This window comes from Rhamphochromis sp. 'chilingali' (genome assembly GCF_963969265.1).
Source record: "Rhamphochromis sp. 'chilingali' genome assembly, chromosome: 4".
NCBI classification, from domain to species: Eukaryota; Metazoa; Chordata; class Actinopteri; order Cichliformes; family Cichlidae; genus Rhamphochromis; species Rhamphochromis sp. 'chilingali'.
Genome location: NC_137948.1, coordinates 35,723,135 through 35,735,393, shown reverse-complemented (window position 1 = coordinate 35,735,393; position 12,259 = coordinate 35,723,135). Strand labels below are relative to the sequence as shown.

The window sequence follows — 12,259 nt, the reverse complement described above, 5'->3', positions numbered from 1 at the left end:
ACAAGAGAGACTCAGCGTTCACAGATCATAAAATCTTCAGGGAGCAAAGCTCTCAGAGAAGCTATAATGCAATCCACAGATAGAATACAGTCAATAAACTCCAAGTGAAATGTTAAACAGTGCATGGATAGCTTTTTGTTCAGCTTTTTCGTCGTATCCTTTTTCCCCCTTTCTAAAGTCTCTTCAGAGGCTTTGCAGTTTGTCAAACAGCAGCTGGTAAAAAGGCTTTTGCAGTGAGGCAGGGAGCCTGTTCAAACCAGATTATGCTTGATTTGATGACTGCAGAGAACTTGGGGCTGACAGCTCAGATTAGGATCGGTTCTCCCTTGAAAAGGCATTAGTGTGTTCTGTCATGGCAGGATTTCTGTTCAATGTGCAGGTAGATTGAAATCAAAGGGCACCAAAGACACCCAAACCTGAGGGATCATTACGTGACACCCAAAGCATCTGAGCAGTCTTATTCCTTCATCTGTACCAAATTACTCAGATTCACAGACGTCGTGCACAGCAGACCTGCAATACAACGATGAATAACAGGAGTTACGCCTGCGTTTGACAGGTCAAAATGTCACAGGGAGCAGTTCAGTTAAGTTTCATTCCCCTCCAGAAATCACTTCATGCATTATTATCAGGAACCTTTGAGTAATGACAGCACTTAAGTGAGTGTTTCCTTACCATATTCCACTTTGTCACCAAGTTTTAGGATGAGAACGTTTTTTTTCTACTTTATTTTTTTTTATATCGTTGTTATTATTTCTGTTGTAATTTGTGTTTGTTTTTTGTTTGTTTGTTCAGTTTTTCAGCCCTGTTGCATTTTTTTCTATTTCCGTTGTGTTTTATTCAACTTCTGTTACATTTTGCAGGATTTTGCAGCTTTTTCTATTGACGGGTGTTTTCTTCAGGGCCACCATATTATCATTATCTTTAAAACTGCATTTGAAACTTAATGCTGAGTTTTTACTTTCTGCAGTTGAAGTTATCTAAAGAAACTGTGTGTGGGTGCAGCTGAAAAAACGTCTTTTGGCAAATAACACAGAAATTCTGAAATCCTCTACTGCTTATATCAAAGAGAATAAAAGAAACCAAAGCTAAACTCTAAAAGATTATTTATTTCAGCTTGTTTACAGTTATCCACACCTCACAGCTTTTTATGGGTTGATAGTTTTCCTGATCCAATCTGCATACTCAGGATCACAGAGGTCCATGAAGGCAGCCGGTGCTCTGCATACAAAGTCTGGATCTCCCACAAAAGAAGAGACCCCATAAATCCTGCCATTATGAACCACTCCTCCACCAGAGTCTCCCTGCAAGACAGAAATACAGTTTCCCAGTTTTATAAAATCTTTCTGTATTTTGAATGTTTAATAAATGCAGCTGTGAGCTGAGGGATCATGCAAACTCACTCGACATATATCTTTCCCAGGACTTTGTCCACAGAACCAGTGCTGATAGCTCCTGACTCGGTGGACCTCGGGGAATTATTTCTGTAAAATATCATTGAGCTCTGTACAGCTGACAACCTCAGTCTCTGCACAGTGAAGAGAGGGTGATTCACCAGGTTCTAGAAAAAAGGGACAATTAGTTCAGCTTAAAGCACTTTTTTAAAAAATGATGCAGATTTGTATTTTATGCAGAAATGCAGCAGAAAGAAATAAAATGGTCTGAGCTCACAGGAAAAGCTTGTTTTTGCTTTGAACACATTAGAAATGAAGAAAAATACAATTTCAGTACAAATATCTGCAACATCTCTTTACTAATAAAGTAACAGTTTGGATGGTTTGTTTTCTTTTTTCTTAATACAACAAATTTGTTAAAAATCATCTTCCTTCTTTTCTCATTAGCTAGTCCAGTGGTGGCACCATAACCTGCGACCTCAACTCTGGAATGACACAAGAAGTGTTTGGACACTTTTCTCTCCTTTTTTTGTCAGTTACATACAAATACATATATTGATTGTTTTGCACGTTAACTTTGAAATGTTGCCCTGAGGCCTGTACTATGAAGCAGGATCTCATCTCTCCAGGTAACTTCAGAGTTCTATATGAAGGATTTTGACTTCTTACCAGAGAAAATTGTAAGAGTAACCCTGACCTGCTGTTATATTAGTTATGTCCTTTATAGAGTTTTAGTCACCACTTTATCATCACGCACCACACCTGGCTAGCATGCTTGCACTGTGCTTGCTCAGCGCATTGGGACACCATTCAAGCTCACTGCAGCACATGCTACTTCCTGTTTTAAAGGGCCTTGTAGCAGCCCTTGTTACATGCGTGGGCACGGAGCGTGAAGCAGAAAGCACAGCTTAAAAGAGAAGTTGATATACCCGGCGGCGTGACACTGACTGGTGTTTTACGTTTTCTCAAGCCAGCTAACGCAAAGTAAGCCAAGCCTTGTTGAATTTTCTTTGTACTATATCCCTCTGGTTAAGTTCAAGCTTAGAGATCATTTGTCCAGAAAAGCAGCATCACCATTCCTGGAAGATCCCTTGAAACTTTCAACTTTAGACCCTCCTACTGTACTACATGGACAGTGGGAGGGGCTAAAATTCTTCAATAGCATTTTTTCGTAGACATTTTTCAGTTTGCAGCCTATGTTTAAATTCTGTTGTTATATTAAGTTTTATTTTCTCTTAAACTAATAAACAGCAGAAAGTTTGCAGCTGACAGAATAAAAGCTGAAACTGTCTTTCAAACATTAATTAAATGAAATACTTGATTAATGATCCATCAGATTCTCCTGTGTAATGATAGGTCGTGATGTCAGTCAGGATTTTTGCTGTCTTTTTTTTTTTTTTTTTTTTGCCTGTCCCATTTGGTTCTTTAGCCATCAGAATTGTTGTCTGAAGACCAACAAGGATACCCAATGGATTTACTTTGCCAAATGGATCATCGTGGCATTGCCGTATTGGTCCATTTGGTCGATCTTTGTTTTTATTATTTATTATATTTTATTTTCAGATTTTACAGACGGGACAGACATGAGTGAGGGATAGGAAAGGAAGAAAGAAAGAGGAAGGAAAGGAGAAACAGAAGGGGAGAGGGACAGTGAGAAAGGGGGGGGAGAAAAAAAAATCTCCTGGATCACCTGTTGAGAGAAAAATAGAAAACAAGCAAAAGAAACAAAGCAACATACTAAACACAACACCATCGCATTAATCTAGCTAAGTGTAAACAGCAGTAAATACTAAATATTCAATGTTGTTGTGCAGCACGCAGGACAGATGTGCTTCGAAGTAGCGGCCAAGAAAGGTGTAATTTGGGTCTACGAGCAGTGAACACCCGTGTACATACCTGTGTGGATCCGCGCGCTTGTATTCCAAAGGTTTCTCCATGTAACGATCTGCTAGGGAGTGTGTGGGGGGGCCACAGCCCCGTCCTCCAGGGTGTGAAGCGGGTATGGAGGAGGTCAAAACTCCAGACATCCAGAGGCCCCCAGAACACAAGAGACCATGGAAGACCAACAGAGGGGCAGCCGCGCCACTGTTCCAGTAAGAGCTGAGGAGAGTCCCAGATGAGGGTTCACTCAGCAGCCGCGGAGCAGAAGCCAGGGGGAGTTGCAGTGACGCGCCCATGAGCTCCGCCGGCCCCCAGCTGCGCCTGAGTGACCGAGCCCCAGGCCGAGAGGCCGGGGGCACCCCACCTCCGAAGGGGCCCGAGCGAGCCCCAGGCTCCAGGCCCCGATAAGCGGCCACCAAGGAGTGAGCCGGTGTGTACCTGGACACCCACCCCCAGACACAAAGAACCACCAACGCACCGACACCTGAGGGAGTCCGCCACCGGCAGGGGAAGTGGTGGTGGGTGGAGATAGGCCTCCAAATCTTGGAGGGCCTGAGGTGTCCCCAGAGAGGTGGCGTCTGATACCCAACCTGACATATAGACACAGACATACAGGCACACACAGACACAAACATCCATTCCCACCCTCATGCTCTCATGTGCACTTACTCCACACTCAACCAACGTGGAGACAGACATAAAGAGACGCTGTACACACGATCACACTCCCCAAGCGTACTCTACAAACCGGGTCTAGGTACCCTTGCCCCTGGAGGGGGGAATTGCACCCAGACCCAGGTGGTGTTACCCTTTTCCCTGCGGTGGGGAGAGGCAGACCACCCCGACTCCGTAGCAGCAGGGAGGCCCCACACCCCAGACCGCAGTCGGACGGCCAACTTCTCCTAGCCCTCCCGCTCCAGCAGGCCGCAGAGAACGGGGGTGGGAGAAGACTCCAAACCTCCCTCCACCCGCTCATTGTAGTGTTGATGCATGTGTGTTCTAAGGTGCAATTAAAACCCAGGAGGGCATGGAGCTACCTGCCAAGGAGCAGCAGGTAAGCGCATAGTCCCTCCTGATAGTCTTATTGAACAAAGCATCTGAAGTTCTTGCACATTCATATAGTGCTTTTACTACTAAGCAATTTTCCACTCACACACACACACACACACACACACACACACACACACACACACACACACACACACACACACACACACACACACACACACACAACACTGGTTTTTCTGCAGCAGCTGTTACTTTCAGTCTGTATTATGCATTTAAACCCTTCATATTTTTCTAATATTACAGTTTTATCTTCCTTTTTAAAACCTGCACTGCCAGTATAGTTTATCCACATCCATTAGGATTGAAAGCCCTGGTTAACTTGATAACCAGGGCTTTCAATTGATAAGCAGCTTCCTGTGAGTACTTATCCTGATTCCCACTGTTGGGATAAGATAAAGGAAATATATTCTACATATGCTGAACTCACTTCACAGCACAGAGCTCAGGTCAAGAAGAAACTTTAAGAAAAAAAACTTCAAAGCAAGAAACTTTGAGCCACAGGAACATCAAAGTATCATTTGAATCTAAAACTGAAGTTAGCACGACGTATCAGTATCTGTCAGAACACATGAACCTGAAGCAGAAACATCCACAACTCACAGTCAGGTAGTTTTATAGGATGGACATCAGAGCTGCTAGTAGCTGCAGCAGCATGATGTCATGAACTCTGCCTGTGCTGGTGTCTTTGTCTGTATAGATCTCAGCTTCTGCTGTTATCTGCACTTCTTGTTCCGGACCCCCTTGATGCACACTTAGATTTGCAAACATGGTCCTGCATGTGCACAGCAAACATAAAACATGATTACTGATGGTCACCATATTTTATTTCTCATCTTGTCTGAATGTATTTTACTTTTTACTGAATAGCAAAAACATGGCTACTAGACATTCCTTGGGTTAACAAGTTTTAGTTGCTGCTCTGATCTCCTCACCCTCCTGGCTTCAGACGGTGAGCTGCAGAATCCAGCGGTCGCTGATCAAAGAGCCTCCACACAAGCTGGAAGGTCCATGTGGATAAACTGCTCTGAGCTGTACATGATACTGTCGCTCACATTCATCACCTCCAATGACTCTCTTTTGCAGAGCGACCTCTGTGTTCGCCGTCACACCTGAAAGAGGAATCCCCCGCCCACCAGGTCACTGCCAGTTTTTCTTTGTACCTGTAAAATATCTGCTCTCAGAAGTAAGGCAGAAACACACAGTGAGGACCAGAGCCATTAAATATAGATACTGTAGCTGAACACTCGCTGATACACAGAGAAAAGAGAAGAGGCACCACACATAGTGTTGCTGCCATTCACTCTCTAATGACTGCATTTCAGTTTGAATATTGGACACTGCATAGTCACATAGTGTCATTATGAAGCTTTATGAACTGCAAAGCTGCAAAGCTCCACACATTTATGCAAAGTTACTTATCGTCTCTTTTTGCTTTTGGCTTTCATAAAGTTACAGAAGGGAAATGAAGGTAAAATATTTCTATAGAGAAAGTGCTTCACAATAATAATCAATAAAAATAAATACAAACATTAAAAGACAATAATAATATCCACTACCTAAAATTAAGCCTGTACAAATAAGTAGAGCTGCTCTTTCAAATGTTCAGACCGCAGAGATCAAATGTAATATTAGTGCATTCCATAGATTATCAGCCAACAGCCTTGAAGACACACTTAGTCTCTTTTGGTTTTCAGCCTAGAACGAGGAACCACCAGCAGGTTTCTGTCAGAAGACCTCAGTGACCTGCACCTTATAGATGGAAGCAAATGAAGTTTGATCTCAGCTTCATGCTCTTGTTCTGCTCGTGCTCTGATTTGAATTACATGTTCTACACACTTCACTGTATCTCACTGTCAGTTTGTCAATTTGTGACATTAATTCAGAGGAATGTGGTGTAAACCAATGATTTATAAACCTAAAACAGGCCATGATCACTAACCAATGCTAACTTTGAGAAGCAATGCAGAACATATTGTGCCCTCTGTGTGGCTAATGGAGCTCTTAAGAGTAGAAGAGCAAAACAAAAGAAAAAAAAAACCTCGCTCACGAGTCTGCGACTGCGTGCTGACAGAGAGCGAGTGGGTTACCTCTGTGTGACTTCAAGCTGCAGAGGGTAAGGCTCTGACTGTGGTCTGCATATATGTGCCGAGCAGCAATTCAGAATACCCACCGTGCACAGTTTCTTTGAGGTTTGGCATAACTCGATGCATTGAATCATTTTCATATTATACAGACAGAATTATGCAGTAAGAACCTGCAGTTAAATATAGAAACTGTTGTTGAATACTCACTGATACACAGAGGCAAGAGAAGAGGCAGCAGACACAGTGTTCCTGCCATTCACCCTCTAACAACTGCCTTTCTGTTGAGCAAACACTTTGGCGACAGTGGGAAGGAAAAACTCCCTTTTAACAGGAAGAAACCTCCAGCAGAACCAGGCTCAGGGAGGGGCGGGGCCATCTGCTGGGACCGGTTGGGGTGAGAGAAGGAAGACAGGATAAAGACATGCTGTGGAAGAGAGACAGATTAATAACAAGTATGATTCAGTGCAGAGAGGTCTATTAACACATAGTGAGTGAGAAAGGTGACTGAAGAAGAAATACTCAGTGCACCATGGGAATCCCCCAGCAGCCCACCGCATTGCAGCATAACTAAGGAAGGATTCAGGGTCACCTGGTCCAGCCCTAATTATATATTTTGGAAAGTTTTAAGCCTAATCTTAAAAGTAGAGATAGTGTCTGTCCAAACAGGAAGCTGGTTCCACAGAAGAGGGGCCTGAAAATTGAAGGCTGTCCCTCGTATTCTACTTCTAAATACTCTAGGAACAACAAGTAAGCCTGCAGTGTGAGAGTGAAGTGCTCTAATAGGGTGATATGGTACTACAAGGCTTTTCAAGGAGTTTTTAGGACATCCTGATAATAATGAATTACAGTAGTCCAACCTGGAAGTAATAACTGTAGCTTCACTCTGAGACAGGATATTTCTAATTTTAGAGATGTTGCTCAAATCGAGGAAAGCAGTCTTACATAGTTGTTTAATATGTGCATTGAAGGACATGTCCTCATCAAAAATCACTCCAAGGTTCCTCACAGTGTTACTGGAGGCCAAGGTAACGCCATCCAGAGTAAGAATCTGGTTAGATGCCATATTTCTAAGATTTTAAGGGCCGAGTACAATAACCTCAGTTTTATCTGAATTTAAAAGCAGAAATTAGAGGTCATCCAGGTCTTTATGGCTTTGAGACATTCATGTAGTTTAACTAATTGGTCTGTGTTATTTGGCTTAGCTAAGCTAAGGTAGCAAATTCCTAAAAATACAGGGAGTGAATACAAGAGAGTGTGCTTCGGATGAAGCAAGTGAAGATTAAACTATGAAATAAGAAGTTATCTATAAGTTTTTAGTTATTTCGGCTATCCAGATAAGCTACACAAAAACACAACCATGTGTTGGAACAGGAAGTGATAGGAGGTGAGAAAAATAACCTTAGGACAGGTGAGATTGGTCAATGGTAGAGCTATTTTTCTGAAATTACACACGTTAGTAACGTGTGTAATTTCAGAAAAATAAAATAAAAATAAAAATAAATAAAATAAAAATAAAAAATAAATAAAAATAGGAAGACACAGTGCTGGTTCAACAAGACAAAGTGGACAAGTTTACAACACCATTCAACGCAACACCACACAAAGTTGTAAGCAGAACTGGAAACCAAGTCATTATTGAATCACCAACAGGAGCTCGCTATCACCGGAATACCACACATGTGAAGAAATACGAGACAAATGAGACCAGAGAAGGACACTATGACACAATACCTGAAAGGGAGGAAGGTGAAACACCCACAAAGACTGACACCTTCACTCCAACACCACAAGAGGGCTCCCAGGGGCCAGAGAGACCAAGTAGATCACAGAGGGCTAAAAAGATACCCGAGAGGTTTCGTGATTTTGTGGTGAAATGAACTATAATATGTTAAGGTGAAGAGGTAACTTACATTTGGCAAGTTTCAAGTTCATATGTGTATTTCGACATGTATATATTGAAAAAAGAAAGGTACATGTGTGGTGAGACATTTAGATTATATAATTGTTAGAAAGTAAGACAAGAAGAATGTTCAATGTTGGGGGAAAAAAAGACATCAAAGTTATTACAACTAAAGTTTGAATCTAAGGAAAAGGGGGGTGTCATGTATTGATATGGCTATGTCTTAATGTGATGACCTTTGAACCGGATGTGGTTGTCCGAAGGAAGCCCCGTTAAGTGGCTAGTTGTAAGATGGACAGTGTTCAATAAAGCAACATAAAGACCGTGCTTTATGTCCTGATTCAATTCAGAGTGCTCTGCCTAATTTAGTAATAAGGTGGGCACACAACAAGTGGGCTTGACTTTTGCGCCTATTGGCTGATCGTTTACTATCGACTAGTTTTCCTGGATACCTGCTCCGCGGACGGCTGCCACAGGTAGCAAAAACGTGCTAGGTCAAAGGTCAGGGAGGATGGCGGACTGGTGTGAACTTCAGTCAATTCTGCTCATTTTAGCAGATCAGATAGAGAGGGATCATTTACCTGTAGATACTGTTTTGAGTCGTTTAGATGATGTTTCTGAAATGCTTGGGATGATAATTGCTCTTCAAGATGTTAGCATCGATGACAGCATTGTCGAAAGTTTAAGATCAATTCAGCACCGTGTTCGTTTGGAATACGCCGAGGAAGAACAGTCTTCAAATGTTGGTCGTCCACGTCTTGAAATCCCGGCTGCAGCACTCAGGACTTTAGTGCTGTCCGGGATAACCATCGGGGTAATTGCCGATATGTTTTCTGTGTCTCCGAGCACAATTAGGAGGAGAATGACGGAGGAAGGTCTAAGGTAAGTTTATGCTGTAATTTAACACCTGTGTGAGTCTGTACACAGCATTATTTAGATGTTGACCTTAATTATGACGTTTGATATTGAAATATTATCGCTTACTTTTTTATTGTGAATGTCTAAAATAAGCGGGGCAGCTACGGCTAGTATAATAACTATACTAACTATATTATATATGTCAAAAAATACACTCTGTTAATATCACTAATGGCACAGGAGGATGAGTGTACTTAAGTAGTATTTGCACAGACCTAATGGAAAAGCAGAGTGTGCCATGGTTAGCAGGTGTTTCTACATTTTGGGAGAAAAACAGCAATCAGACTGCGTGAATGTTGTTCTTCCAGCAATCTGAACTCTTAACTCTATAAATATGTTTAAACAACAAACAGAATCACGTATATCCTCCCTAACCACCAGCAGGATCTCAGATAGTGTTGACTGTTTGTCATAGTTGTTCTATGTTTGACAGTTAACGTTATTTCAGTGACTTTTCTATTTCAGGAAATCCATCCATCTTTTTAACTACTGGGTCATTAAGGAGGCTGAAGCCCATCCCAGCTGTCATTAGGCAAAGGGCGGGGTAGACCTCGGACAGGCCATAAAACAGGATTAATCTGGTACACTAGTCTCTTTCTTTCTGTAAAAAAAACATCTGTGTCTGCAAACATTTGTGTTATCAGTTTCATTTGAGCCTGAATACATTTGAATACGAATATGAAATTTCTCAAGTTTTTAAAAATGAGAAATTAAACTGTTATTCTACTATGAGACCACACGGGGGCAGCCCTGCCTTATTATGTATTATTCTCTCTTACTAGACATGGTTAGGATGGCTTTTGTGTCAAACTAACCAAAGTAATGTTGTTGGTTAATGTTTTTGTGAACAGTGGTATTTCAAGTATGGTCCTGTTTTTTTCTCCATTACAGGAGTTTCACTGGTTAAACAATCAGTGAATTGAAAGATTGTTGAATGAATGAATAACCAATGAAATGAAAGGTTGCCTATGACTTGTTGGCTGATCGCTGACCTTCTCTACTCTCCCCACAGATTCAACAAATATTCAGCTAATGTGATGGTGGACAGCAAGCCGGTCAACCTGGGCCTCTGGGAAACAGCTGGACAGGAAGATTATGACAGGCTCCGCCCACTGTCCTAGCCACAGACGGTACAGACTCACACAGGCACACACAGTAACTAATGGACATAAAGTTACAGAGACAGAACTTGTATAACATGTCAGCTAATTAAAACTGCAGCAGCTATTCTAATTCTTTGTCTCCTTGTCTCTCCATCCAGGATGTTTTCCTAATCTGCTTCTCCCTGGTTAGCCCGGCATCCTATGAGAACGTCAGAGCTAAGGTGAGTTTTGGCTGTTTTTTATGAGGCCTGTCTCTCAGCTGCCGAGGAACAAAATGTAAAAAAGAACAAACGGAACAAAAGCAGGAATTTATTATAGAGAAAAAAAATAGGTACTTGGATTACAAAATGGAGAAAAAGCCTAAACAGGTCTAATAATTGATGTGAATGAATGATTGATGCTGTGGGTGAAAGTTGGATGATGTATTTCTCTCATCTTTAATAGCTACAGCATATCATTTGTTTTTCATGCCTTCATCCACCTTTCTGTAACACCTGGCATCAGAGCTTCATCTCCCTCCACCTTTGATTCTGTTTTTTGCCTCTAACACGTTCCTTGATTTTGCGTGTTCCCCTTTCTTGCCTCTTATTTAGTTTTCCTTTACTCTGTATTCTGCCAGTGGTACCCTGAGGTCCGTCACCACTGCCCCTCCACGCCCATCATCCTGGTTGGCACTAAGCTGGATCTGAGGGATGAAAAGGATACCATTGAGAAACTGAAGGACAAGAAGCTGGCGCCTATCACCTATCCACAGGGCCTAGCTCTGGCTAAGGAGATAGGTCAGTCACTCTTACTTTATTTGCTTGAAAAGCACTTTAAGATTTGAAGCTCTCCTCACCAGTGAAGATATGAAACTAGCAGATGAAGATGCTAGAGAACTTTGTAGCCTGACTGCCTCTGCAAATTTTTGTTATTCCCCTCATTTCCTGGCATCACAGTAAAAGTATAGTAGCTGTAGTTGACTATAGTGTTCTTTGAAAGTTGAACTTATTCTTCTCCACTACCAGCAAACCTTTCTTCTCTTACTTTGTCTTTGTAGTTCTTTCTCTTCTTTTATTAACATATATGTGTCTTCGCATGTATAGATGCAGTCAAATACCTGGAGTGCTCAGCCTTGACCCAGCGTGGTCTGAAGACTGTGTTTGATGAGGCCATTCGTGCCGTCCTCTGCCCTCAGCCCGCCAAGGTCAAGAAGAAGCCCTGCTCGCTGCTGTAAACGGTACGACTGAATAAAACACAGAGGAAGAGGAGGAAGAGAGATTAGACGTTTGAGAGAAGAGAGAAACAAAGTGAACTCGCTCATTAAATCAACACATAAAGTAGAGTAGAGGTTTGAGGGCTTCTTTTCTTTTCTTTGAACATAAGTCTGAAGCTATTCAATCAAGCCTTTTATTTGTCACATGCAATGTTTACATCTGCAGTGAAATTGGACCCCCCGAACATACATACGTATCAGCTCCAGCCTTGAGACCACAGCTGACACCGATACGGTAGCTGCATGAAATGATGGTGGTTTTCCTTTAGTGCGAACAACTGCATGTCAATTTCACAGTTGGTCTAACAGTCCGTCACTGGTCTCTCAGTCTCCCGTTGGAGAGCTTCTCTGAGATGTTATCAATCTTGTGCTCAGAGAGCAGAGACTGCCGTGAGCTTCTCCAAGATCTTATCCGTGCTGTGTTCAATGAGCCCATTTTGAGAAGTCACGACCCGTCCCATCATTTCCATCACAGCGGGCAGCCTTGTGGGGTTTTGGAAAGCCAATTCCGCCTTCCTTGATAAGCCAGGGCCAAGCCAACTCCGAACAGCAAGAACCCTGTTATCATGGTTCCGAAAAGGTAGATGTCTACAATGTCCTCGATTGACAGTCCCGCCAGGCACACGACCCTCCAGTTCCTCCACCCGTCCATTGTG

General features: G+C 42.3%; 2 pseudogenes across 2 annotated transcripts; one reads left to right on the top strand and one right to left on the bottom strand.

Annotated features, from left to right (window-relative positions):
- Positions 1 to 1,148: 1,148 nt before the first annotated feature.
- LOC308395325 (kallikrein-8-like) lies at positions 1,149 to 6,683 on the bottom strand (annotated as a pseudogene). Its single transcript has 6 exons — positions 6,635 to 6,683; positions 5,276 to 5,452; positions 4,937 to 5,115; positions 1,827 to 1,879; positions 1,404 to 1,561; positions 1,149 to 1,304 (listed from the first exon to the last, which is right to left on the bottom strand). The product of its transcript is annotated as a kallikrein-8-like (transcript).
- Positions 6,684 to 9,153: 2,470 nt separating this feature from the next.
- LOC308395030 (ras-related C3 botulinum toxin substrate 2-like) lies at positions 9,154 to 11,933 on the top strand (annotated as a pseudogene). The gene is made up of 5 exons: positions 9,154 to 9,209; positions 10,258 to 10,375; positions 10,507 to 10,569; positions 10,968 to 11,127; positions 11,434 to 11,933. The product of its transcript is annotated as a ras-related C3 botulinum toxin substrate 2-like (transcript).
- Positions 11,934 to 12,259: the final 326 nt, after the last annotated feature.